The sequence below is a fragment of the Schistocerca americana genome, chromosome X, assembly GCF_021461395.2.
Source record: "Schistocerca americana isolate TAMUIC-IGC-003095 chromosome X, iqSchAmer2.1, whole genome shotgun sequence".
NCBI lineage: Eukaryota > Metazoa > Arthropoda > Insecta > Orthoptera > Acrididae > Schistocerca > Schistocerca americana.
Window position 1 is genome coordinate 822,573,267 of NC_060130.1, and position 27,721 is coordinate 822,600,987.

Consider the following 27,721-nt stretch of genomic DNA (forward strand, 5'->3'; position numbering starts at 1 on the left):
ATCCTTTTACGTAAGTTGAACTATGTGCGAGAATGTACCATGAATATCTTAATTCACAGAGCGTTTGACTCTCATTTAAAAATCAACTCTTTGATGACGAGCCATTTAGAAGAATTTCAAACCCTGAAGATCATACATTTATGTCATTATTAAAAATTTTACTGCCACATTTGTGTGATATATCTTAAAGTGTAACACGCGCGAGAAAGATCAACATTATATGCGAAAGCTCAGCTTCTCTTGCGGCTTATTAACCTTAGAGACCAATATTATATGTGAAAGCTTTGCTTTTCTTGTAGTAAGACTATGTATATTAATATAACTATTAACTTTTCCTGTTTGTGTGTTCGTGCTACTTAACAGTGATGTTGCTGTTGGCTGACTACATCACCTGTCCTATGCTCTGGATATCAGCCGTCATCGGCTGGCGAGATCACGTGACATATGCTATAACTGGCTTACAAAAGCGCTTCGCAATCTCGAATTCAATGATTCGGAAAGTAACATGCGGTGTTTGGTGGAATTCCAATGTATGCTTTCGTAATACAAAAATACGCAGCGTGCATGTTGCTGCACATCAAATATATTTCCAAAACGTGTCTTGTTTCCCTGAGTTTCGTTTTCTAAAGTGCCGGGAAATTCAAAGGATTGATAAGGGAAAATATACTGTCACTTAACACGGAAAAAGCGTGTTTTCATCCGGGAGAAAGTGTATTTTTAACCGGGAAATCCGGGAAAAATCCGGGATTTTTTTTCCTTGTCCGCGTATACACCCTGAGAATGTTTGCTGACCATGCTGTTGTCCGTAGGAAAGTATCTTCGTTAGAGAAAATGTTCGCTCGATGTAATGATCGGCAGCTCTCTTTAAATTCAAGGTAAGGTCGACGCGAAAGAGAAAGATCCAGATGGTACCCTATAGCATGATTAGCGGGGAACATTTTGAGAATGTCACATCGTTCAAGCACTTGAGAGTTACCCACTGCTGGAAAAAAATGCAACATCCTCAAGTACTGTGTTCAGGGGCACCAAGGTGTATTATATGCCTACTGAGGGGCTATAGTGTTAAGTGATTCATTGACCACTGTCATCGGCGATCACACTGTAGCCGGTAACTGTACTCAGTTTAGTGGTGAACAGTATTTGCAACAGTCATTTTGGGATACAACTCTGCCACACTGACGAGTATGTGCTCCTACATCAGCTTCAGCCATTTGAACAAGCTCGCATAGTGGGATGCAGGAAGCTGGATGGACGTGTCGACGGACTGCTGCATATGTTGGCCACAATGTGTCGCGGTGTGTCGTTGTTTCAGCAGTGGTCTGTGAAATAGTACCACACCTGTAGATCAGTTTCTGGGCGTCGTCGTAGTACAGACATACGTCAACATCGATGCATTGTGCGAGCAGCGGTGGCCGACCGGTCATCATCCAGGGACCAAATCCGGGCACATGCTGCACCTGATATGCCATCAGGGACCACTGAGAACCATCTGCCTACAGTATACTTTAAATCACGTGTGCCTCTGGTCAGGCTACCACTGACACAAGGACACCTCCAAGAATGAATCCTGTGGTGTCGTGAAGGTGTCAACTGTAATGCGTAATGTGTAATGTCACTCTCGGACGGAGATAACGGCCTGTGCTGTGTAGCGGACACTGGCTTCTTTACCCTGCAGATATACCAGGTGTGAACTCAAGTTGTAACTGATTGGCCAGCACACCACGAAGCCTGAGATGGGACCTTTGTGACGCGAGCGAATGAATTCTGAATATGCAGCTCACCACTTCTACGCCATGCACGTGTACGTCCATCACTCGCTTACAGATAGAACCTATTCTCATCACTGGAGACAACAGCCATTTTGTCGACAGGAAAGTGATGCTCTTTTTCAGCAAGACAGTGCACATCCACATACGGCTGCTGCAACGCAACGTGCTCTTAATGGTGTACAGAACTGCCCTGGCCAGCAAGATCACCAGATATCTCTCCAACTAAACACGTATTAGTGTCAGTGGTATTGAGAAACAGCTGAAATCGTTAAAATTGAACAAAGCTCCCGGGCCCGATGGAACCCTGTCAGATTCTACACTGAATTTGCAGCTGAATTAGCCCCACTTCTAACTATAATCTGTCGTAGATCCCTCAAACAAAAAACCGAGCTCAGTTCTTGGAAAAAGGCACAGGTCACACCCGACTACAAGAAGGATACCAGAAGTGATACACAAAACTACCGTCCAATATCCCTGATATCGTTTTGTTGTAGAATCTTAGAACATATGCTGAGTTCAAACATAATGAGATATGTTGAACAGAATGACCTCCTCAATGCCAACCAGCATGGATTCAGAAAACATCGATCATGTGAAACCCAACTCGCACTTATCTCACATGACACAAAGAAAGCTTTAGATCGCGGCAGTCAGGTAGATGAAGTATTTCTTGATTTCCGAAAACATCTGACTCAGTACCACACCTAAGCTTATTGTCAAAAGTACAATCATATGGGGGAATCAAGTGAAATTTGTTACTTGATTGAGGACTTCTTCGTAGGGAGGACACAGCATGTTATCTTGGATGGAGAGTCTGGGTCAGATGTAGAAGTAACTTCGGGTGTGCCCTAGGGAAGTTTGTTGGGACCCTTGCTGTTCGCCGGCCAGAGTGGCGGTTCTAGGCGCTTCAGTCTGGAACCGCGCGACCGCTACGGTCGCAGGTTCGAATCATGCCTCGGGCATGGATGTGTGTGATGTCCTTAGGTTAGTTAGGTTTAAGTAGTTCTAAGTTGTAGGGGACTGATGACCTCAGAAGTTAAGTCCCATAGTGCTCAGAGCCATGTGTGAACCTTGCTGTTCGTGTTGTATATTAATGACCTTGCAGACAATATTAATAGTAAAATCAGGCTCTTTGCAGATGATACAGTTATTTATAATGAAGTACTACCTGAAAAAAGCTGCATAAATATTCAGTCAGATCTTGAAAAGATCTCAAAGTGCTGCAGAGATTGGCAACATGCTTTCAGTGTTCAGAAACGTAAAATTTTGCACTTCACAAAACGAAAAAACGTAGTATCCTACGACAATAATATTAGTGAGTCACTATTGGAATCGGCCAACTCATACTAATACCTGGGTCTAACGCTTTGTAGGGATATGAAATGGAATGATCACAATAGTTCAGTCGTGAGTAAAGCAGGTGATAGACTTCGTTTTATTGGTAGAATACTGGGGAAGTGCACTCAATCTACAAAGGAGATTGCTTACATATCACGCGTGCAACCAGTTCTACAATACTGCGCAAGTGTGTGGGAGACGTACCAAATGGAACTAACAACGGATACTGAATATATACACAGAAGGGCAGCACCGGTTTGTTTAATCCATGGCAGACTGCACATAGGTACTGAAGGGACTGAACTAGGAACCTCTTGAAGACAGACGTAAACTATCCCAAGAAAGTCTATTAACGAACTTTCAACAACCGGCTTCAAATGATTACCCTAGGAATACACTACAACCCCCTACGTGTCGCTTACACAGGAATCGTGAGGATAAGAGTAGAATAATTACTTCACGCACAGAAGCATTAAAACAATCATTCCTCCTGCGCTCCATACGTAAATGGAACGGGAAAAACCTTAATAACTGGTGCAATGGTTCGTACCCTTCGCCATGCACATCACGGTGGTTTGCAGAGTGTAGATGTACTTGTAGATGTATGGGACATGATGCGGGAACTTACACGTTGTCCAGAGACTGCAAGAACCATTGCCGAATCGCAACAAAGGGAGCAATTGCTTGAGACAATCTGTCGCAGGATGTCATTCGATACGTTTATGATGGTTTGGATGCGAGGATACACGTCTGCGTTGCCGGCAGGGAGTGGTACACTGTGTATTGATGGAACTGTTTAGACAGCCTTTAGTGTGACGTGTGTCGCATTTGGTCTGAATTTGTTATCATGCACTCCTAAAACGATGAACTACCTCTCACATCGCGTGTCAATAAAATGACGTTGCATATGAAGATAGTAACTGTTCTCGAAAGAACAGATACCATTGATGACCGTGCAGCTTCTCTAGAATAAATAATAATTAATATTAACCCTCAGCTGTCGACAGGTGTTGTTGATATACCTCGATGGGGACAGTGAAAAATGTGTATCCCGACCGGGATTCGAACCCGGGATCTCCTGCTTACATGGCAGACGCTCTATCCATCTGAGCTACCGAGGACACAGATGAATAGCGCGACTGCAGGGACTGCGCGACTGCGCACAGATTGCCCGAACTCTTACGGGAATCATCACCTTAGTGTCCGGGAGTAATGAGTGGATGGGCGAATATCTATTAGGTACATTACATACGTGGATTGTGGACAGTTGGTAATGTGGGTCTCGCGGGAAGCGTGCAAGGGATAAGTCCCTGCAGCCGCGCTATTCATCTGTGTCCTCGGTGGCTCCGATGGATAGAGCATGTGCCATGCAAGCAGGAAATCCCGGGTTCGAGTCCCGTTCGGGGCACACATTTTCAGCTCTCCCCATCAACAACATCTGTCGGCAGCTGAGGGTTTCAATCAATTATCATTTAACATGACTTTGTTCTTCAGGGCATTGCAGTTTTTGCCGGCAGTGTATTATGAAACGATATGAAGGCATGGTAAATCAGTAGCAGAATAGGTAAATGGAAGACTTACGTTTGTTGCAAGGGCTCTGGGAATGCAAGTGTATCTGTAAAGGCGCTAATGAGACAGTTCCCGGAGTGCTGTTCTTACGTTTTGAGTCCTTGTCAAATAAGCACAAATGCGCCCACAGCGAACGAATTCAGAGGCGCGCTTCTACGATCGTAAGGGACCGGTACAGACCATATAAAAGTTTGACAGAGATGCTCTGGGATCTTGAAGGATTGAAAGATAGGCAGTATTGTGAATGTAAACTTCCCCACGCGTAGTGATGACGAAATCTCGGGTTTCCATCCGGGTGCCTGCGTTGAAATTCCGAGACGTTAATATGAATCTCATCTTCTGATGGTGATGAGATTGACACTCACAGAAACGTCGTCGAATTTCAGAGCACCCACATTGATAGAAGGCCGAAAAGAGCTCGTCAAAGTCCATATCGTTTTTTTGTAAACCGTTTTGAGTAGAATTTGAGAACTAGTAGTCAAGGAAGACTGCTTCCACCATCGCGTATTTCGAGTATGAGAGTTACAGACGCTTGAGTCAATCGCGTTTCGTTACTTAATAGACGAATGGAATGGGGCAAATAAAAATCCCTAATATTGGTGAGAAGTATCTATTACCGTGCGGGGAAGCCGCGTGGTTTAAGGCGCTTTGCCACGGTTCGCGCGGCTTCCGCCGTCGGAGGTTAGAGTCCTCCCTCGGGCATTGGTGTGTGTGCTGTCCTTAGCGTAAGTTTGTTTACGTTAGATTAACTAGTGTCTAAGCCTAGGGACCGATGACCTCAGCTGCTTGGTCCCATAGGAATTTACCACAAATTTCCAAATTTCAGAACAAACTTTTGGCTGGTTGCTGTATTTCCTACTGTATAATGTATTTTTCTATCAATTAAACTGTCTTTTCATGTTAACAGTCGAAGGTAATTCATGATTCAGAGGGCTAATATTTCGTAGTAACGCTATTAATGTTTCCTTCCGGCATATGCAACGAAAGCGAACGTGATTTAAAATTTCCTCTCCAGTCCAGTCCCACATAGAAGTTGAAGTGATGTTAATGCAAAGGAGGTGTTATTTGTATCGACCGTGGTTAAAAATCGTATGGTATACAACAACTAAGAATTCGTATTCGCAGCTGAACTCACGGTATCAAGGTTAGGTTGGTATAGCTGGTATAATCACTAGTGTCTTCCCCTTGTTACCTGCGAGCCTCTCCGCTCTCTGTCCCAATCTTTTCTGACGAGTTGCTTTGTCTAGCGGATAAAGTCTCCCAATGGCATTTTGCCATCGCAAACAGCTTTTTTCACAAGAGTGTCAGCTTTTTTATAGTTTCGTTTGTTTATATGGCCTCTTATACTACAAATCGCGAAATGGTGTCCCTTTATAGACAACCGACATTTATAAGTCACTATCTAGCACACATCGGGTGATTTGAATGTCTCTTCAGGTTTTTAAACAATGTTAATACAGACTTGTCCGTTAATAAATGGTCGGCAGCAAGCTCTGCAGTCACGATAGTAGTGTCATTATTCAGTTTGGATTTGGCTTTTGATGTCGTATTGGGTCTCAGAAAGCACATATTATGCCATCCACGTTTTCTGACTCATATATACTCTAACTTGCAGATACTCTGTCAGCTTTTCACTGACATAAGCTCTTTTTCATGCCTTTTGTAGTAAACAATAGGCTCACTATTACGTCTCAAAGCAGGGAGATCCGCGCAAATCGTGGCAAGGCACCTCAGTTTTTTTTAAAATTATTATTATTTTATTGTACCATTACTAGTTTCGGACCTGAGCACATCGTCAGGTGGTAGCGTCGACTTCTTTGCAAGTTTTGCATTTGTGTCTTCATGAAAAGCCATTTTGTATCATAAGGCAGAAGTTTGATTTTTTTTCTGTCTTACAATATTTAAAGGAGGGCTCTTGATGAAGACACAAACGCAAAACTTGCGAAGAAGTCAACGCTACCATCTGATGATAGGCTCAGGCCCAAAACTAGTAATGGTACAATAAAATAATTTAAAAAACGTTTGGATGGTTGCAGTATTTCCTGCAGTGTAAGTTATGAAAATAGCTGCGGTGTTCGCTAACCAAAACGGATAAAATAAGAACAATACTGAATATACCTTCTCATTGGAAGCAAAAGTAACAATACAAATAACATTTTTTAAATACAGTGTAATCAGATTACCTGTTTCTAAGTACTAGTTACTCAGCTACTGTAATTGTGCCTCCCATTTTTTATGTTTTGGGTTTTACACGCTTGCGCTGCAGGAAGGGCCGCACACGTGTACGCAGGGTGTGCGATGCGGAGGCCTTGACACTATTCGGGTTACGTGGGCCATCGCTTCTCCAGCGAGCTTACACTTTATTGCTGATGCAACTCCGCTGTCAGTCAATATGCTAATGGATGGCTCACCATTCTTACAATCTGTACCTGTCACGGCGCGCACGTCAAAGCCTCTTCATACGTATTCATCCCGCCTGCGGCATTAGCACACCTGAAACCAATTCTCGGCCGAGCTCATCTGCCAGTCTCTTAAACACAAATGGTATTCGCAGCAGGAATACCGACAAATTTGACACATTTCATTGCATAATTGCGATGAAAGTCTCTAAGCATTCTGGTCAAAATTATACGATGGTAGCTGATCCTAAAGTGAGTACTTTGAGATTACGAACTACGGGTAAGAAATTAATATTTTACATGAATAGTATTACCCAAAAATAACCAACTGATATAAATATCGAATATCTGATCACTAAGCCAAGTATTGTGCCATCGCACAGTTACAGTATGCCGATTAACTGCGCTTTTATGCACAACGATGAAGTTTTCAAAGAAGCCGCCTAGTATATCCAGGTTAGCGAGTAACACATCTCACGCTTCCTTAAAGCTTGGCTAACAGCACATTAATGTCGTGAATTCGTAATTTCTTAATACATACTGTCCCAAACATGTAAGGTTAAAATAATACAGATGTAGACCACCCATAACTGAATAAAAAATGGTTCAAATGGCTCTGAGCACTATGGGACTTAACTTCTAATTCTAGGCCATGGGACTCAACTTCTAATTCTAGGCCATAAAATACGCACGGTTTACTCAAACTATTGTTTTCCATTCGTGGTAGACGGCGCTATAATCGACAAATATCAAGTGTGCCTGTTTTTGCAATTAAGAATTGGCGCATTTTAGTCTACATTTCATTTACGATGTAAATGTAAACCTTTGTATTCCAACGGTTGATATTTAGGTTCATAATTTACTTTATTGTTACAAAAATTGTTGGGCAATGCAATATGATTAGCCTTGTCAATGTTTGGTTAGAAACTACGTTTAGCGTGATCCAGGAACAACGACTTGGATGTAATAGTTTTGTGTTCCCATCGGGATGCCTGATTTCGGTGAGTGTCCTTGCTCCTCACCATTGTGGTGCTTGATTTCGGTGAGTATCCATGGCAGGTGCGCCTGTCTCTATCACTTCATGGACATTTTACCTTATTACAGTGGTTGTGGTTTGTATTTCGTTGGTAGACTCTAGCAGCCTGCTTGAGAGTTACGGCGGTTGGATGGGAGCACAAAAATCAGGCACCCTGACGGCGGGGTTCGAGGGCGACCACCGAAATCAAGCATCTGGAGACGCGCCATAATAAACTCCGCAGGGAACAGAAAACTACGTTACCATACAAGTAGCTTAATTGTCAGACATGACAATGTCTAGCCATATTATCTGTACTGTACAATCACACACGACTCAAGTAACGTTGGAACATCAGTATCGACCGTTAGAGCAGAAAGGTTTACATTTACATCGTAAATGAAACACAAAATGAAATGCATCGCTTCTTAATTGCAAACACAGGCACACTTGATATTTGTCGATTACAGCGCTGCCTACCGCGAATGGAATGGTTTCACTAAACCGCACGTATTTTTTTTCATGGAACCCGAATACGCAATAAAAATGGGGGTGGTTAGGAGCTGGTGAGCTGAAGCACGGACAGATGTCCCCTTTATTACTATTAAGTTTTCACCTAGGTTTTTGTTTCGTACGTTGCGTCGTTTTGGAGATATTTAGTTACCTCAGGTTACAACAAACATCATGTATAATAATTTTCTTATATAATGATTCTACATATGTTACTATGCTACATTTTTTGTTATTCTCTCGTGGTTAAGTCAGGAACAACTCTTAGGGGCGTGAGTTTCGTAAGGTTAAATCCATATTTGGTTCTGCTTGCTGTATTTTGATCTTATTAGTTCATATTTGTCGTCCTGGAGTTGTACTTGGTTGGCGTACAGACACCAGGATGCCTGGTTTCGATCACATTTCAGTATTGAATAGTTCTGTTTCACTGTATATAGGAGGAGGGTGTTTTTTGATTATAATGTTGCCAACTGCCGCTGTGTTTTTCGTTCGTTTCTTTTTTGGTAGTGTCTGTATGCAATTTTGTTTGATTGTTATTTGTTGTGTGTCTGAGTGTGTTATTGTGGGTGCTGGGGCCTGCTCCGAAGAGGAAATCGGTTTTTTTTGCACTTTTGTGGTGGGAGATTAAGTTATTACTTAACTCGGTTACGTCCTACATTTCTGTTTGCTATTGTTTTAGTGTCTAACATGATCAGTGAGTTGTTGCTTATATTCATTATGTCGTTTACTACGTTCTTGTTCATTTCAGTGGCTCCTGTATGTAAACGTTTTTCTGTAGTGTTAGGAGTTTTCTGTTGTAATTGTTCGTTCTAATAATTTTCATACCATGTTCTGCGTTAGAGCGCACATGCCCAGGCTTTATTAGATGTTCAGCAAACGTAGAAAGACTATTTTCATACTTCCATCATCTTATGTGTACTTCGTATCTAGTTTTGATATTTCTGCTTGTTGTCCCCGGATACAACGATTTGCAGTCTTGGCATTCTAAGCGGTATGTACCAGCTCCTTTCTTTTTCCACTTTGTACAAACTGTAGGGATTGATCGATGAGGCTATACGGAACAAAAAAGGTCTAATGAACTTATTTCCTGAAATGCATGGTTTCCATGCTAGAGACCATTTATTCAATCATACTTTGTCTAATACGCGCTTTACCATGCAGCCACTGTTATAGTATGCATGGTTTCCTCCCAGAGGGTGGTACTGTTCCTCATACGTCATGCCCCAGCGACCTCTCCTGCCATAGTAATTGGTAATTTTGTGTCCGATCCACTTATCTTGCTTACTCACCTCGTAGTTCATGTGATACAGCATTGTACACAATGGTTCCGTATTCGAATCGAGGACTTGCCGACAGCGTGTTTACTTACGGAAACGTAAATAGCAATTGGCGGCGGGCAGCAAGGTTGTATCAGGAGTCCTATCCCCGCTGACAACAACCACAGCATTCAATGTCTGCAACAGTTTTTCGCTGTTTGTCCGAGGCATGGGTTGTTCCAGGAAGCAGGAAATCTTGAAGGGCTTACCCGAAATGATGGGACACCAGGCATGGAGGAAAATGTGATTAACACTGTGGAAGGCGACCGACGTGTCAGGACCAGGCAGTTGGCCCGCCAGTACAGGGTAAGCCTGACGACCGAGTGGAACATTCTCCATGACAATTGTTACTACCCTTACCACGTACAGCGTGTGCAGGGCTTACTAGCGACAGACATTCCACATTGGGAGCAGTTTTGTCACTGGTTTCCCCACCAGGCATTCCCCAACGATTCTGGGATTTGTGTCAGCCATCCTATTCACAAACGAGGCAATCTTTACGCAGAGTGATACCTTCAACTTTCCTAGCAGTCATCTGTGGGACAGTACGCACAATCCCCTTGGTATGGTGACAGCGATTCATCAACATCGGTGCAGCCGCAATGTGTGGGCTGGGATAATTGGCGACCTATTTTGGGACCAGTCTTCCTTCCACGCCGCCTAACAAGCCGGAACTATCGACGTTTCTTGCGGGTGGCTTTGTGTCCACTGATGGAAGAAATGCCACTGATGTTTCGAAGGGTTATGTGGCTGCTACATGATGGTGCTCCAGCCCATTTCGCCGTTAACGGCGGGACGCATATCAATCGGGTCTTCCCTTGTCGATGGGTAAGACGAGGGGGTACAGCTGCGTGGTCTCCTCGTTCACCGGATCTCAACCCGTGCGGGTTCTGGTTATGGGGGCATCTCAAAAGTATTGTGTATTCAGAGCCCATTCCAGATGTGAAGACACTGGACAGTTCATTAGAGCTTATTTGTTCCATATCCTCTCATCGATCAATCCCTAGAGTTTGTACAAAGTGGGAAAATCACCTTGTATAACGCAGTTATTATGTACATAAAACAAACATACATTACAGGCTACTAAAGATGTTTCATAAATACAAAGAAGTGAAATGCAAATGGCACAAAACAAACAGCCTTTCACTTAGTTGCATAGACGGACCACATGTCGAAGAATGCGGAAGAAACTAACGAACGACGTAAAATGCAAAAAATGAGGAAAGAGCTCATGAAATACTCAACTTTTTATTGATGTAAGCAACTTAAACCTTGCAGCAACGACGAGGGATAGCAACCGCTCTAAGTGACTTGCAATCCTTTGTGGAGGACCTCGGCCTGCTCTCAGTAGCGTAAGGGTCGCGACAATACCGAGCGAGGTTGAAAATTGGTTAGCACACTGAACTCGCATTCGGGAGGACAAAAGTACAGATTTTACATTTAGATTTTCCGTGATTTGCCTAAACCGCTTGATCCAAACGTTGGTACGGTTCCTTTGAAAGGGCACGGCCGATTTGGTACATCGTCATTAACCAATCCGAGCTTGTGCTCCATCATTAACAATCTCTTAGTTCAGTGGACGTTGAACTCTAATCCTCCCCTTCCTTCCTCAGTTCTCGCTTTGGTCATAATATTAATTAAGTGTTCGCTATGGAAACAAGAAAAGAATGAATGGAGAACTTCTCGGTCCTCTGAGGCGTAACACTTTTTGCGTGATAGAACATGCATACGACTCGGGAATATGACAAACAAATCAGGCCACACTAACTCAAACGCGTACTTTACAACTAAGCTATCAGTATACTACCACGAGGAAAAATCTGCTGTACAATGTGCCTAAAACAAAAGAATGCCATCGACGTGTGCGGCTTCGTACTGGTAGCCCTTTCACGTTTGGAAGCCGGCCGTGGTGACCGAGCGGTTCTAGGCGCTTCAGTCTGGAACCACGTGACCACTACGGTCGCAGGTTTGAACCCTGCCTCAGACATGGATGTGTATGATATCCTTAGGTTAGTTAGGTTTAAGTAGTTCTAAGTTCTAGGGGCTGATGACCTCAGCTATTAAGTCCCATGGTGCTCAGAGCCATTTGAACCATTTGGCGTTTGGAGTGACAACGGTGGCAGCTGCGATCTGCTGCGCCGCCCGGCCCGCCCGACTGTTGCTTTTTATTCCGGTACGTGCCCACACAGCCACCTCAACAATGGGAAGGCGATACGACTGTGTGTCGCGACAATTCAGAACATTCTGTACCGATTGGAGAAAATCTCCGACCTGGCCTGGAATCGAACGCGGGTCCAAGCGGTTAGCAACCCGCCGCGCTGACCCCGCAACTACCGAGGCATTGTGCCAATTCACCAGCCATCTGCCCGCTGCCGACCCCCGACTGCATTGCGAGTACGCACGGACCTCGCGATCGCACCTGATTCGGCCACTTACCGGCTGGTCAACTCCAGCGCCAGTCTGGCGCGAGCTACATTTTCTGTGTGACCTTTTCCTGCATTTCCCAACATAACAACGCTACAAAGCGCTCGCTGCCACGCGAAATCAGCACGATGCACATTCTTTCGAGCAACATTGCTACAAAGTACCCTATGCCACGTAACATTAGTACCCACCCGACAGCAGCGCCTGGCCGCACGAGCTACCATAATCCCGAGGAGCTCTGTCATTCACCACTAGATAGGAAAGGCATCGTTTGCATAGCAGTGAGGGAATTAACTCATCATAGTTCAGCCAGTTTGCACGAAACATTTATAAACTCTACAAAGAAACATTTCTTGTAAATCATATTGCCCATCTGTATAAACAGTATGAAAATCCCTACAATAGTTCCTCAGCCGGCCGTTGTGACCGACGGTTCTAGGCGCTAAGTCCGGAACCGCGCTGCTGCTACGGTCGCAGATTCGAATCCTGCTTCGGGCATGGATGTGTGTGATGTCCTTAGGTTAGTTAGGTTTAAGTAGTTCTAAGTCTAGGGGACTGCTGACCTCAGACGGTAAGTCCCATAATGCTCAGAGCCCTTTGAACCCCCTTTGAGTAGTTCCTGAGATTAATGCGAACATACAGACGTAACTGTGGCACGGGACTCGATTTACATCTCTGAAGAAAAGAAGATGATAGATAAAGAGATCACCTTGTACACATCGATTATGGAACACGCAGGAAAGTAAAAAAGTCATCTAATGCCTTTTTCATTCTTATTTCCATATAAGTACAAACAAACATTCACTGCATCACTTTAAAATCTATGAAGCCCTTAATAATTTTTGCAAGGAACATTATAAATCTTTTAGTGTCCAATTTTATTTACATATTTCTTGAATCGTTTAATATCAATGTCTGGTAGCATTGCACAAGACGGCAGTTCAAGCTCAGCATTTTTAAAGCATTTGCCAAATTCGAAAAAATGGTCCTTTGTGTAATACATGTCGCTAGATTCTAATGCAGCATTGGGCGACAAACAAATGTATAGCGAATTGTAATGTGATAAAGTGACTCGTTCTATACAATTTCGATAAAAGAATCGTTCAAATGATCTGTGGAACATGTTACTAACTACCTGCAAGTTTCATTCCTCCGAACCGTAAGTCCTAGGACTCAAAACAAAAAGGACAGTATTGGCTGCTGCAAAGAAATACTCGTAAGACCTGTTCGCCAGTACAGGAAGTCTCGCGGCAGCGACAAGTGAACGCGGACAACTTTTTACGTCCAGAATAAAAAACTCTGCTCTTAACCATGAGAGTTATTAAGACTGATCACGATTACAATAGTGTGACTGCTATTCCCAGTCATCATCTGTCTCTAAACGTAAAGTCTATGGTATTCCCGTCAAAGATTTCTCGTGCCAGAGAGTTTTAGGTCATTTTTACTTTCCAATCATAAAGGTCTTCCTGTTCGTAATAGGTGCTCTTTCGGTGGCGGCGCTACAATTCTCGACTAGTTTCGAAAGTGCTATTTCGGAATTTTAAAGAGTAAGCCTTCACATAACGGCCCACCTTTAACATCTCCTGCTAGGAATTGCTGAATATCTTTGTGACGCTCTCGTGCCGATTAAATGAACTAGGGAAGAATCGAGTAGTTTTTATCCCAATATTCTCCTTCGTTTGCGACGTCCGCCGTATCCCCGTCGTCAAGCGTTACAGGGATGCGCACGAACTCGAACACCTAGACATTAATCGCACGGCCGTTAGTTCCGCCAATGCTGGGCACAAACATAGGAATCGCGGTAAGCACGTATCTAGTGATCTCTGTACTGAAATGGACGAAGAACAAATGTTAAATTTGTATATCTCACCTACGTACAATAAAATCGTATTAAGGGACAGATTGTGTTTTTGGAGGGAGGGGGGTGGTAATAGGATGGAGCGGGCGGGGTTGGAGGTTAGAAGTGCGAGGGAAAGTAGGTCGCTGGATTGTGGCCATGCGCTTCCCTCCTTCATAGGTCTGTTAACTGAAGAGCGCGCAGATTCTCCACTAAGTCACAAGAAGCAGGGTGTTTCACAGAGATATACCAACCCTCCGTCTTACCAATCACTGGCTACATGGAATACCGATATGAGTTACTAGCAATATTAACAGAGAATCTCATATAGTAATAGACGGCAAATCATCGAGTAAAACTGAAGTGATATCAGGTGTTCCCCAGGGAAGCGTCCTGGGACCTCTGCTGTTCCTGATCTATATAAACGACCTGGGTGACAATCTGAGCAGTTCTCTTAGGTTATTCGCAGATGATGCTGTAATTTACCGTCTAGTAAGGTCATCCGAAGACCAGTATCAGTTGCAAAGCGATTTAGAAAAGATTGCTGTATGGTGTGGCAGGTGGCAGTTGACGCTAAATAACGAAAAGTGTGAGGTGATCCACATGAGTTCCAAAAGAAATCCGTTGGAATTCTATTACTCGATAAATAGTACAATTCTCAAGGCTGTCAATTCAACTAAGTACCAGGGTGTTAAAATTACGAACAACGTCAGTTGGAAAGACCACATAGGTAATATTGTGGGGAAGGCGAACCAAAGGTTGCGTTTCATTGGCAGGACACTTAGAAGATGCAACAAGTCTACTAAAGAGACAGCTTACACTACACTCGTTCGTCCTCTGTTAGAATATTGCTGTGCGGTGTGGGATCCTTACTAGGTGGGATTGACGGAGGACATCGAAAGGGTGCAAAAAAGGGCAGCTCGTTTTGTATTATCAGATAATAGGGGAGAGAGTGTGGCAGATATGATACGCGAGTTGGGATGGAAGTCATCAAAGCAAAGACGTTTTTCGTCGCGGCGAAATCTATTTACGAAATTTCAGTCACCAACTTTCTCTTCCGAATGCGAAAATATTTTGTTGAGCCCAACCTACATAGGAAGGAATGATCATCAAAATAAAATAAGAGAAATCAGAGCTCGAACAGAACGGTTTAGGTGTTCGTTTTTCCCGCGCGCTGTTCGGGAGTGGAATGGTAGAGAGACAGTATGATTGTAATTCGATGAACCCTCTGCCAAGCACTTCAATGTGAATTGCAGAGTAGTCATGTAGATGTAGATGAAAAAAATATATTTCAAACTGTTCTACACTGCTAGAGGGGAAACTGATTCTCAGTGATCTTGTACGTCAGCTGCAGCGTTCTTCCGAGAAAGGCAGCTTCCACACCAAGAGCGCTTCTCCGTTTTCAGTTTACAGACAGGACCACCTCCTCAACGTTTTTTGTACACTTCTCTAACGTGCGTACGCAAAGTAACTTTATTGAACTCATGTTTATATAGTCGAGTTATTTTCACTTTATCGAGTTAATTTATTTTCTGTTGTTAAGTGCGCTGATATGTACAAAGGCTCAGTAGCTGAAGCTGTCAACTGTCTACCAAAGGACGTTCTAAACGGAACACTGAAGGCCCGAGGAGATAACATAGCGTACTACTTTTGACTCTGTGGACTATTTTATAAGAGGGGTTCCCAGTTCTGCCATAACAACAACCACTCTATGTCCACCATCAGACAGGCATAGCTGAGCTCAAAGTATTGATTAATGGTATCCCTCAGAAACTTAAAAGAAAGATATCAAACAAGACATACTTACACAAGGACTTCAGGTTACTGAAATCCACCAGTACATGACGACATATGAAACGACAAGAGAGATCATCCGAAAGGCCACCTTCACGGAGACATTCCCAGTCACCCAGCAGTAGGTGCAATTTACGACGTCATATGTATGTTATACACCAGGGTGAGAATGAAAAGTATGTGTCAAGGGACGAAAACCTAAATGTAAAAATTTTCATCGCTGGAAACAAGTAACTACTGTTTGTTACCGTCGTCATGTGTTAAGTGTGGAGACGACGACCAAAGACAGACATGTAAACTGAGAAAAGACCAACCAACAAGATGTGCCAACTGTAAGGAGAGAGGACATCCGGCGTTTTCAAGGCATTATAAGCCTGCAGAGTAGTAGCGAACATATCCATTACAGAGGCAGGACAGAAAAGTATTATCAAGAAAAGAACCGAATGGGTCCCATGGGGGAACAAAGAAACCAGGAAAGAGATGCAACATCCACAGGACAGTAACAAGGACGAAATCCACCTGAGATCGCAGTCACCATCAAGGAGAGGAAAACTCTAATCTAACGTCCTACAAAACAAGGAGGGAAGTAAACAGCAAGATACGCCACCACATCAGACAATACCGAGACAAGTTAAGAGATCAGTGAATTTGCTGATTTGGTCCACTTCTTGCTTATCGACAATCTTTGTAAAAGACCAGTAGACGAGAAAGGTAATAAAACGAACACCAGACACAACGTCCAAGATCATCACCTTGATTAAGGAAATAGTGAACTGTTTTGAGTAAAGCACAATGGCCAGAAACAGAACAAAAGACCTAAAAATCTGTATCTGGACCAGCAGCAGCACTCAGAAAAGGAAAGAAGAACGGCAAGACATCCTAATATCCAACACTGCAGACTTCGTATTTTTAACCCAAACCCACCTCAGACAACCAAACCACTCTAGTTGAGGAACACGATAGGATATCCAGCAGACAGAATAAACAGAAGAGGAGGAGGAACCGCCATCTTTCTCAAACAACACAGCACACACCAGGAACAAAAATTATAACAATTACAACAACTGTAAGAGACAGCTGTCACTGTGCTCGGAGCAGCACTTGAAATCTATGTCCTCAATTATTTGCTGAATGTATTCCAAGCTCTCTTTCTCTACAGTTATTGCCCTCTACAGCTCCCTGTAATACCATGGAAGTTATTCCCCGATGTCTTAACAGATGCTCTATCATCCTGTCCCTTCTTCTTGTCAGTGTCTTCCATACATTCCTTTCCCTGCCGATTCTCCGGAGAACCTCCTCATTCCTTACCTTATCAGTCCACATAATCTTCAACATTCTTCTGTAAGACCACATCTTAAATGCTTCGATTCTCTTCTTTTTCAGTTTTCGTACACTCCACATTTCACTACCATACAATGCTGTGCACCAAACGTACATTCTCAGAAATTTCTTACTAACATTAAGACCTATGTTCGATACTAGTAGACTTCTCCTGGCCATGAATGCCCCTTTTGTCAGTGCTAGTCTGCTTTTTACGTCCGACCGTCATGGGTTATTTTGCTCCTTAGGTAGCAGAATTCCTTAACTTCATCTGTTCCGTGACCACCAGTTTTGATGTTAAGTTCCTCGCTGTTCTCATTACTGCTACTTCTCATTACTTTCGGCTTTCTTCGGTTTACTCTCAGACCATATTCTGTACTCGTTAGACTGTACATTCCATTTAGAAAATCCTGTAATCCTTCTTCACTCCCACTGAGGATAGCAATGTCATCAGCGAATCTTAACGTTGATTTCTTTTCACCTTGAATTTTAATCCCACTCGTGAACCCTTCTTTTATTTCCGTCATTGCTTCTTCGATGTGCACATTGAACAGTAGAGGTGTAAGACTACATCCCTGTTTTACACCATTTTTAATCCGAGTACTTCGTAGCATATTTAATACCAAATGCACAGTTCGTTGCACAGCACTCCGGGGACATTTTGATAGATATAACGGATTAATTGTAGGAGGCAACTTAAACGCCGAGAACCTAAGTAACTGGTGCAATGATATGGGACCCAGTAGACCCAACACTCATGCCAACACAACGAGACCAAATGCCAGACATAATCGACATTGTGATGATTAAGGGAGTGAAATGCGACCCTGAGCTCATGACAGTTAACAAACAGTCATCGGATCACCAGCCAGTACTTGGAAAAATACGAGTAAGGACAATACCAACACTGCGTACTAGACACGAAACGGACTAGGAGAGATACTCCAGATCTCTAAATCACAATACTGTCCCCACATTCGCCGGCCGGAGTGGCCGAGCGGTTCTAGGCGCTTCAGTCTGGAACTGCGCGACCGCTACGGTCGCAGGTTCGAATCCTGCTCGGGCATGGATGTGTGTGATGTCCTTAGGTTAGTTAGGTTTAATTAGTTCTAAGTTCTAGTGGACTGATGACCTAAGATGTTAAGTCCCACAGTGCTCAGAGCCATTTTTGTCCCCACATTCGAACTGAGAACACCAGAACAGATTGACAAAAATGGTTGAAATGCCTCTGAGCACTATGGGACTCAACGTCTGAGGTCATCAGTCCCCTAGAACTTAGAACTACTTAAACCTAACTAACCTAAGGACATCACACACATCCATGCCCGAGGTAGGATTCGAACCTGCGACCGTAGCAGTAGCGCGGTTCCGGACTGAAGCGCCGAGTACCGCTCGGTCACCCCGGCCGGCCAACAGATTGACAGAGCAGTGCATTATGTGACCGAAACTGCACAAAGCGGAGAACTTAGCATCTATTACAATAATATATGTTAATCTACAGAATGAATCTTTACCGCCACTTCTCCGGAAACTTAACCATAAAAAAAAAGATTCTGTAAACTCTGGCAAGAACTCAGAAACCATAGGGACAGAAGGCGAATTCATGGACTGCAGAGTAAACTCGACAGACGATTAATAGAGGAGAGACAAGAGAAGTGTAAGGAAAAAACGAATAATTTTAAACGACAAACAAAGGAAGAATGGCTATAAGCGAAATGGTTACGGTTGCAAAAACCACACAAGAACACTTTTCGCACCCACCAAGGACTCATAACAGACCCAGTGGCCAAGCAGAAATCTCCAAAAGATGTATACGAAGATCAAAACACACTTCTCGAGGAGGATCCCACCGTACAAGAACGAGAACGGGATATCATAATCAACCAGGTGGTGGAGAGAATAGTAAATACGGACATCAACGTCCAACCCAAACAACTACACCACGAGAAGTAAGGGCGACGATAAAAATTGAACAGTTCCAAAGCACTGGGATGGGACAGTATATCTAACAAGCAGTTAAAATGGTAACCGACAAAACCAAAGGAGTTCTTAACCAGAATTTATGACAGCTGTCTACTAAACTGCCACTTCCCAACAAAATGGAATTTAGCAAGTATCGTACCTATCTCTAAACATAACAAAGACCTCTCAGGAGCGGAAAACCATCGGCCAATAAGCCTTCTAAGCAGTCTAGGCAAAGTGTTTGAAAGTTTGCTCAAGGAGCGGATCCAAGAACTCGCCAATGATGAAACCATCAGAACAGAACAGTCTGACTTCCGAAGGACGATCTCTGCGGAGCTTCAAGTGCACAGGCTGACATTGCTAAGAACTTGGAAAACCAACCTTATACGGAAGATACATGACCAAACAACAATACCACTTTGGGACACGAAGCTCATCGCCAGCTTTCTAAAAGACACAACAGTGATCGTTAAAATCGAGCGAAAAAGAACAGACACCAAAAGACTACGGCCAGGAATACCACAATGTTCTGTCTTAATACCTGTACTATACACAATTTACGTTAATGACGTGCCGATGACCAGTAACACCTCATTGACACTATTTGCTGAGACACGACCTCCCTGACTATAGCCCGTTCAGCATAAGAATAAACCTGATGTAAACAAACACAAACGCGCTGATTGGTCAGAAGCCGTAGCACAAGTACACTGGTGTTGTTACGCTCTTGGAAGTAAGTCCTACTTATGTATTAGATATCTCATTACTAACAAGGGAGCCTCCCCATCGTACCCCCCTCAGATTTAGTTATAAGTTGGCACAGTGGATAGGCCTTGAAAAACTGAACACAGATCAATCGAGAAAACAGGAAGAAGTTGTGTGGAACTATGAAAAAAATAAGCAAAATATACAAACCGAGTAGTCCATGGCCAAGACAGGCAACATCATCGATAATCTGAGCTCAGGAGCGCCGTGGTCCCGTGGTTAGCGTGAGCAGTTGTGGAATGAGAGGTCTTTTGTTCAAGTCTTCCGTCAAGTGAAAAGTTTACTTTCTTTATTTCCGCAAAGTTATGATCTGTCCGTTCGTTCATTGACGTCTCTGTTCACTGAAAATATTTTAGTGTCTGTGTTTTCCGACGCACCGCAAAAGCGTGCGAGTAGTAGACGAAAGGACGTGCCTCTCCAATGGGAACCGAAAACATTTTATCGCAAGGTCATAGGTCAACCGATTCCTCCACAGGAAAACACGTCTGATATATTCTACACGACACTGGTGACGGCATGTGCGTCACATGACAGGAGTATGTTGTCGACCCACCTAAGTTGTACACTTGGCGAATGGGTAAAAAGATTCTTCTACCTTCCCCGATTTAGGTTTTCTTGTGGATGTGATAATCACTCCCAAAAAAGTGATGAAAACTTAAGAGTTTGTCACATAAACTGCAACAAATGAATGCAACCGTTTCACAGTCGCACAGTTTTCCCTGTGATCTGTCAAAACATATGTTTTTAACGTTTTCAAATTTTTCCGTGTGTAGACCGTCAAATCCTGCATACGTCCAAGCAAATCTGAACATGTCCTTGAATTTTGGAGAGTGAAGTTGATTATATGTGAGTGCCTGAACTTTGATAATTGACACAGGATCACGTAAACAATACTGCTCTGTGTACCTGTGCAGCTTCGCAAAATCATAGAATGTTTTCACAAAGTATTTCACTTGCCGAAAACCAAACACATCTAACGGTTGCACAAGAGGTGTACAACCTGGAGTAATGGTGATCACGTCTACTCCCACACTAAAATTGTACAATGCCTGATCCTTCTGTCCTGTATAGCTGTCAAGGAATAAGGCAAAACTTTGTCCGCGTAATCAGCAATCACACGTTCATTAAAGTCTTTCACTAGTCTTTTCTCCATTTTTCCTGACGCACTGCAATTCACAATGACATTCGGCGGTCAGATAATAATTGTCTGAAAATAAAAAATTAAAGTTTTTCTTCAAGAGAAGACTCGAACCAAGGTCCTCTCGTTCCGCAGCCGCTCACGCTAACCACGGGACTATTTTTTTTACGCTACCCCCTTTTTTTCTCTTTTTTTCTTTTTTTCTTCTTCATTTTTTATTTTTTTCTACCAACTTTTTTATTTTAATTTTTTTGTTTGTTGTTTTTTTTCTCTTTGTTTTAACATTTTCTTTTCTTTTTGAAAACCCTTCAATAATAAAAAAAAAAAAATAAATAAAGAAAAGGGCCAAGTGCCACCGCCACTTTTCATCCTATAACAAAAAATCTGGTCCACTTCAGGCGTTGGCTCCTGACGAAACCTACCCCAGAGAGCTGCCTATATACCAGGGGAAATATGGGAAATCAAGGTTAGGGCTATCCTTACAAACAAAACAAAACCTTCCTTTCCCTGAATTATATTTTTATTGTTTTTATGTTTTTTTTGTGTAATCGATCAGAGGCCTTCTGCGCCCCGCTGGTAATATGTTGAGTCACGTCTTCTCGAAATTGATGTGTTCCGTTCAATTGTTCAGAAATGTTCATTGGTTCAAACAGGAAACCTTCTTCTCTCTTGGCTTAACACATTCCAGCTGCGAGGCGGGTCGTGGAAAGCACTCCCAAGGAAGTTCGAGAAAAATTTTCTGTATTTTGGGTGACGGACAACGACATAATGACGGTCATTGAGGTATGTCCAAAAATCGAGTACAGAGTTTACAGTTTGTCAAAATAGGTAGTGAATGGCATGTCCGCGAATCCAATTCACAGCATTGGTCTTTGTCCGAGGAAAATATTCACGTTCCGGAACTAATAATGAAAGGGGAGTAATCCGATCCGGAATGTCCCGCGTTAGAAAAGCGACAATACGACGAATCAAGTGCCAAACCTCCTCCGCCGGTCCGCAAACAAGTCGATGTTCATCAGTGTCTGGCACTCCACACGTGGAACAGAGAGGTGATTGGGCGAGGTGGATACGATGAAGGCGGAATTGGTTAATTTGCTTACCATTGACAGTTAGGTACCAGACAGATTGAACATTCGTGTCAAGGTAACAGGCGAAAACCGCGCGCCATACATGACGCCAGTCAACCTGGGGGAACTTTTGTTCAGTCGGGTTAGGTGGACGACCTAATTGGAGGACATTGTATACTGCCTTTGTCTTGAGTAAAAGCTGTCTTGGTAAGGTGATGCGTAGATAACTGAGTTCAAGAAAGAAGTATCGTATATAATGGAACTGAGCCGGAACATCCGAGCTCATCACTGGGGCTGACAGTGAAACCGGCGAATATGCCGACAGGAGGAGACCTGTGAGGCTCGTTGGGCAACGTGTCCATACCGTCATCTGGGAGCTGACAAATAGGGCGCGAGCTCTATCCGGCACATGAAACAGACCTATCCCACCTCGTTCGCGGGGAAGAGTAAGGGTTGCATAGTTAACTTTGAACAACAGCCCAGAGCTGACGAAAGATGCCATCGCTGCCAACATGCGACGTGCCACAGTAAGCGGGAAAGGTAGAACTTGTGCTACATGGGGAACTCGGGATGCGATATATACACTCCTGGAAATTGAAATAAGAACACCGTGAATTCATTGTCCCAGGAAGGGGAAACTTTATTGACACATTCCTGGGGTCAGATACATCACATGATCACACTGACAGAACCACAGGCACATAGACACAGGCAACAGAGCATGCACAATGTCGGCACTAGTACAATGTATATCCACCTTTCGCAGCAATGCAGGCTGCTATTCTCCCATGGAGACGATCATAGAGATGCTGGATGTAGTCCTGTGGAACGGCTTGCCATGCCATTTCCACCTGGCGCCTCAGTTGGACCAGCGTTCGTGCTGGACGTGCAGACCGCGTGAGACGACGCTTCATCCAGTCCCAAACATGCTCAATGGGGGACAGATCCGGAGATCTTGCTGGCCAGGGTAGTTGACTTACACCTTCTAGAGCACGTTGGGTGGCACGGGACACATGCGGACGTGCATTGTCGTTGGAACAGCAAGTTCCCTTGCCGGTCTAGGAATGGTAGAACGATGGGTTCGATGACGGTTTGGATGTACCGTGCACTATTCAGTGTCCCCTCGACGATCACCAGTGGTGTACGGCCAGTGTAGGAGATCGCTCCCCACACCATGATGCCGGGTGTTGGCCCTGTGTGCCTCGGTCGTATGCAGTCCTGATTGTGGCGCTCACCTGCACGGCGCCAAACACGCATACGACCATCATTGGCACCAAGGCAGAAGCGACTCTCATCGCTGAAGACGACACGTCTCCATTCGTCCCTCCATTCACGCCTGTCGCGACACCACTGGAGGCGGGCTGCACGATGTTGGGGCGTGAGCGGAAGACGGCCTAACGGTGTGCGGGACCGTAGCCCAGCTTCATGGAGACGGTTGCGAATGGTCCTCGCCGATACCCCAGGAGCAATAGTGTCCCTAATTTGCTGGGAAGTGGCGGTGCGGTCCCCTACGGCACTGCGTAGGATCCTACGGTCTTGGCGTGCATCCGTGCGTCGCTGCGGTCCGGTCCCAGGTCGACGGGCACGTGCACCTTCCGCCGACCACTGGCGACAACATCGATGTACTGTGGAGACCTCACGCCCCACATGTTGAGCAATTCGGCGGTACGTCCACCCGGCCTCCCGCGTGCCCACTATACGCCCTCGCTCAAAGTCCGTCAACTGCACATACGGTTCACGTCCACGCTGTCGCGGCATGCTACCAGTGTTAAAGACTGCGATGGAGCTCCGTATGCCACGGCAAACTGGCTGACACTGACGGCGGCGGTGCACAAATGCTGCGCAGCTAGCGCCATTCGACGGCCAACACCGCGGTTCCTGGTGTGTCCGCTGTGCCGTGCGTGTGATCATTGCTTGTACAGCCCTCTCGCAGTGTCCGGAGCAAGTATGGTGGGTCTGACACACCGGTGTCAATGTGTTCTTTTTTCCATTTCCAGGAGTGTATATTAAATATCGAGCTCGCTGGAGAATATTTAGGGATCGAAGGCGATGGTCCATAAGACCTGCTCTGATCACTAAAAGGAGGCGTCGACAGTTGATGGCGGCTGAACGCCGGAGATCAGATGAAAAATCTATTCCCAAACAGCGAATGGTATCAACGGTGGTGAGAGGTGTAACGCACTCCACGCGAAGTCCCGTGCCAATGAACATAACTTTCATAGTTCTGAACAACTTCTTCCTGTTTTCTCGAGTTATCTGTGTTCAGTCTTTGAAGGCCTATCCACTGTGCCAACTTATAACTAAATCTGAGGGGGGTGCGATGGGGAGGTTCCCTCGTAAGTTACGTTAAATGAAACTTAAAGATATTCAAATATATTAACCGCCATCAACGTTTTTCTTAATCACGCTTTAGCTATATAGTTTTTAGTTAAAAAATTGGGTACAGCCACAGCCTCTGCAGCGTTGCGCTCTGACTGTCGCGCTGATAAAGCGCAGTATGAAAATGGCCGTGGCTGCTTTCTGTTCCGTAATGAGACAGTTAATAAGTTCCGAGAAATAGGCTGTTCTTAATGTTTTTCATCAATTTACGACGATAATCGGCTTTGAAGTTTTCCCAGTGGTGTATATATTGCAGTTGACAAAAGAAACTCACATTCAAAGTATAGCGCAGTCGGTAGCGTAATTAAATATGAACCAAATGCGTTTGTTCGTGCTGTGGTTTAAGCCTCCACAGTATCATTTTTTTCTCGTTCAATTTGAAATACCTACATCTCGTAATTATAAAACTCACCATCATTTTTTTATGAATAATGCACGACTTCTTGTTTCTACATATTGGACGCGAAATTCCTGTTTCCATTTGCAATACAAATTCTTAATTATCGATGTTTCATGAAAGACTGTTCATAAAAGTTGTCGAAATTAAGAAAACATGACAGTTTAATTTTTTAAAGCAAAAATGAAAAAAAACCAATCCTCTTTATTTGGACTATGCCCATCGTTTTATACCACAATGGTAGATACGTATCACAGAAACACGAAAACCAATCATTTTCACAGCATCGAATACATCGAACAAACGCTGCATTTTTACATTTGCTACTGGCCCATTACAATATGAACCCAACAGAACTGATCTGGAGTCAAGCTGCGGGATTTGGCCCGAGAAGTAACAAGACTGTTAAGCTGCCAAACTTACTGGAAATAACGCACGCAGCTTTTTCACGCGTCACTGCCGATCGCTGGCGGGATATAGAACAGCTCGTCATAAAAGAAGAAGAGAATATGCTGCGCCTGGTTGGCTTCGTGGATTCTGTTGTTTTACGTGTGAACTACAGCCGGTCACGTCAATGCAGGCTAGCTCTACCAGCTGAACGGACAGTGCTGTCCAAGTTAAATGTGCCGGTAAAGCTGTTGTCCCGTATTATCGCTAAGTCAATGTGCGAGCAAAGCAGAGCACAAAACGTACTCTTATTATCGTACTTGACAGTACTCGAGACAGCTGGGCTGAAGTCCTATGTGAAACGGAAATCCAATGAGGTTCCAGCAAACGCGCAAGAATACATAATGCAATGTTTAATGAGGTTTATTCTTATGGTGAATGGATTATAGCGGAGGAACACATAGCAAGTTCACCTTAATTTAATGTCTCAATGGTGTCGGAACATCAAATTTATGATTAGCTCCCTAAATACAACAGCTGTATATTTCAGCAATAAATGCCCTAACAGGCCAAACATTAAATCTTCACGGACAGAATTTACCATAGGGCCCAAAGGTCAAGTAATGCATACACAACTCTTATTCCATAACCATGTCATCAGGGCTGGCATCTGGTTTTCGCAAATAAACGTTTCTAGTGCAGCTCACCGTATATAGAAAAAATGGTTCAAATGGCTCTGAGCACTATGGGACTTAACATCTATGGTCATCAGTCCCCTAGAACTTAGAACTACTTAAACCTAACTAACCTAAGGACAGCACACAACACCCAGTCATCACGAGGCAGAGAAAATCCCTGACCACACCGCGAATCGAACCCGGGAACCCGGGCGTGGGAAGCGAGAACGCTACCGCACGACCACGAGCTGCGGACCGTATATAGAAGATGTCCTTTAATACATAAGAATTAAAACCCTCCCGCTGCCACCTAGGAAGTGTGGATCACGGAAGTGATGGAACCGCCATAAAAAAGCAGGGAACTATCAGATCCTTGAAATGCATTCGTAGTTGCAAATAGCACCAACCATCACCTATATAAGAGAATGACGACAATGAAAATTTGTCCCGAAGTATTGTTGTATTGTCAGTACGAGAAATATTGACGATCTAAATATCCTCAGTATTACCAATGCGTATTAAGCGTGTGAGGGCGAGTATTATCGATTTGATAATTCGCCATTCCTTTGTTCGCATTTTTCCAGTTTTTCTTCAGTGTGATACAGCCGATATATGCTAACGTCAATCGATTTAGACTTTTAAACTTTTTATAATGAACAAATAAATGATGGTTTAATTTATTTAATGTTGCAGAAGCAACCCATGACTATGTGATCAGTCATCAAAAGTATTTTTGAACAAATATTTTTTAATAAATGCTTGCTAACAGTGTTTCTCGATATTAACACATTCGAATGATCTGCCTGTGATTAAAAAGATCAAAGATATTCTTGATTGGTTGCGGCTGGGACTGCCTATCTCATTGCCTTATTCTGTTTTTCTAACCTTTCTCGTATTAACATTAGTAAATAATTCTTGTGCATTGTGGACGTACTAGAACACTGCAAATGTTGAAACTGAAGGTACTTTGTAATGATTTAGCTGCAAACAGTTTTTATACCCGCTAATTTTTCGCAATGATATTTCAGGTTGACTGGTATCCAATCTTCATATATTTACATTTATTTATGTGTCAGAACATTGTTTCTTTACTAACGGTGGTGAGAATTTTGCAACGGAAGTTTTTAATACACCTATTGTAAAGCATTGTAAGTAACGAAACAGTGTTCATAAAGCAAAAATAAATTTAAACATCTGAAGATGGGGTGAATATAAAACGATTGTACTCTCAAAAACGCGTGTTTTGAGGCACAGTTTGTTGGTGTGACGTGTAGGGAAACGGGTGCCATTCATATCTGTGCGTTACCCCACAACCATCAACGTAGAAAGTAGGAGGAAAGTTCTGTTTTTAGACACTAGCCATGGAAGAGGTGTGGGCCACATCCTGCTGGAAAAATTAGATGACAGGTACCAGGTCACAATCTTTTTCAAGCCCAGTGCTTGTCTTAGCCAAGTGATAAAGGATGCAGAATCATTGTGCAAGCATTTTACAAAGCAGGATCATGTTGTGATAGCGGGTGGAGCAGGAAACAGTATTCATAGGGATCAGGGCAACAATATTGAGAGTGACCTGGTTAAAATAGCATCTGCAACGAACCATACAAATGTTGGCTTCTTTCCTGCTTTCATGCAGTATGATCGGCCCCAACTGAACAGCT

The 27,721-nt window shown here is 43.7% G+C and overlaps 1 protein-coding gene and 1 non-coding gene across 2 annotated transcripts in view; one reads left to right on the top strand and one right to left on the bottom strand.

Moving 5' to 3' along the window:
• The window catches only part of LOC124556338 (zinc finger protein rotund-like), a 499,810-nt gene that overhangs the window by 41,795 nt on the left and 430,294 nt on the right, over positions 1-27,721 (top strand). The gene's annotated exons all lie outside the window — the stretch shown is intronic.
• On the bottom strand, positions 4,155-4,229 carry Trnat-ugu. The gene has a single exon. It is a non-coding gene; the product is annotated as a tRNA-Thr (tRNA).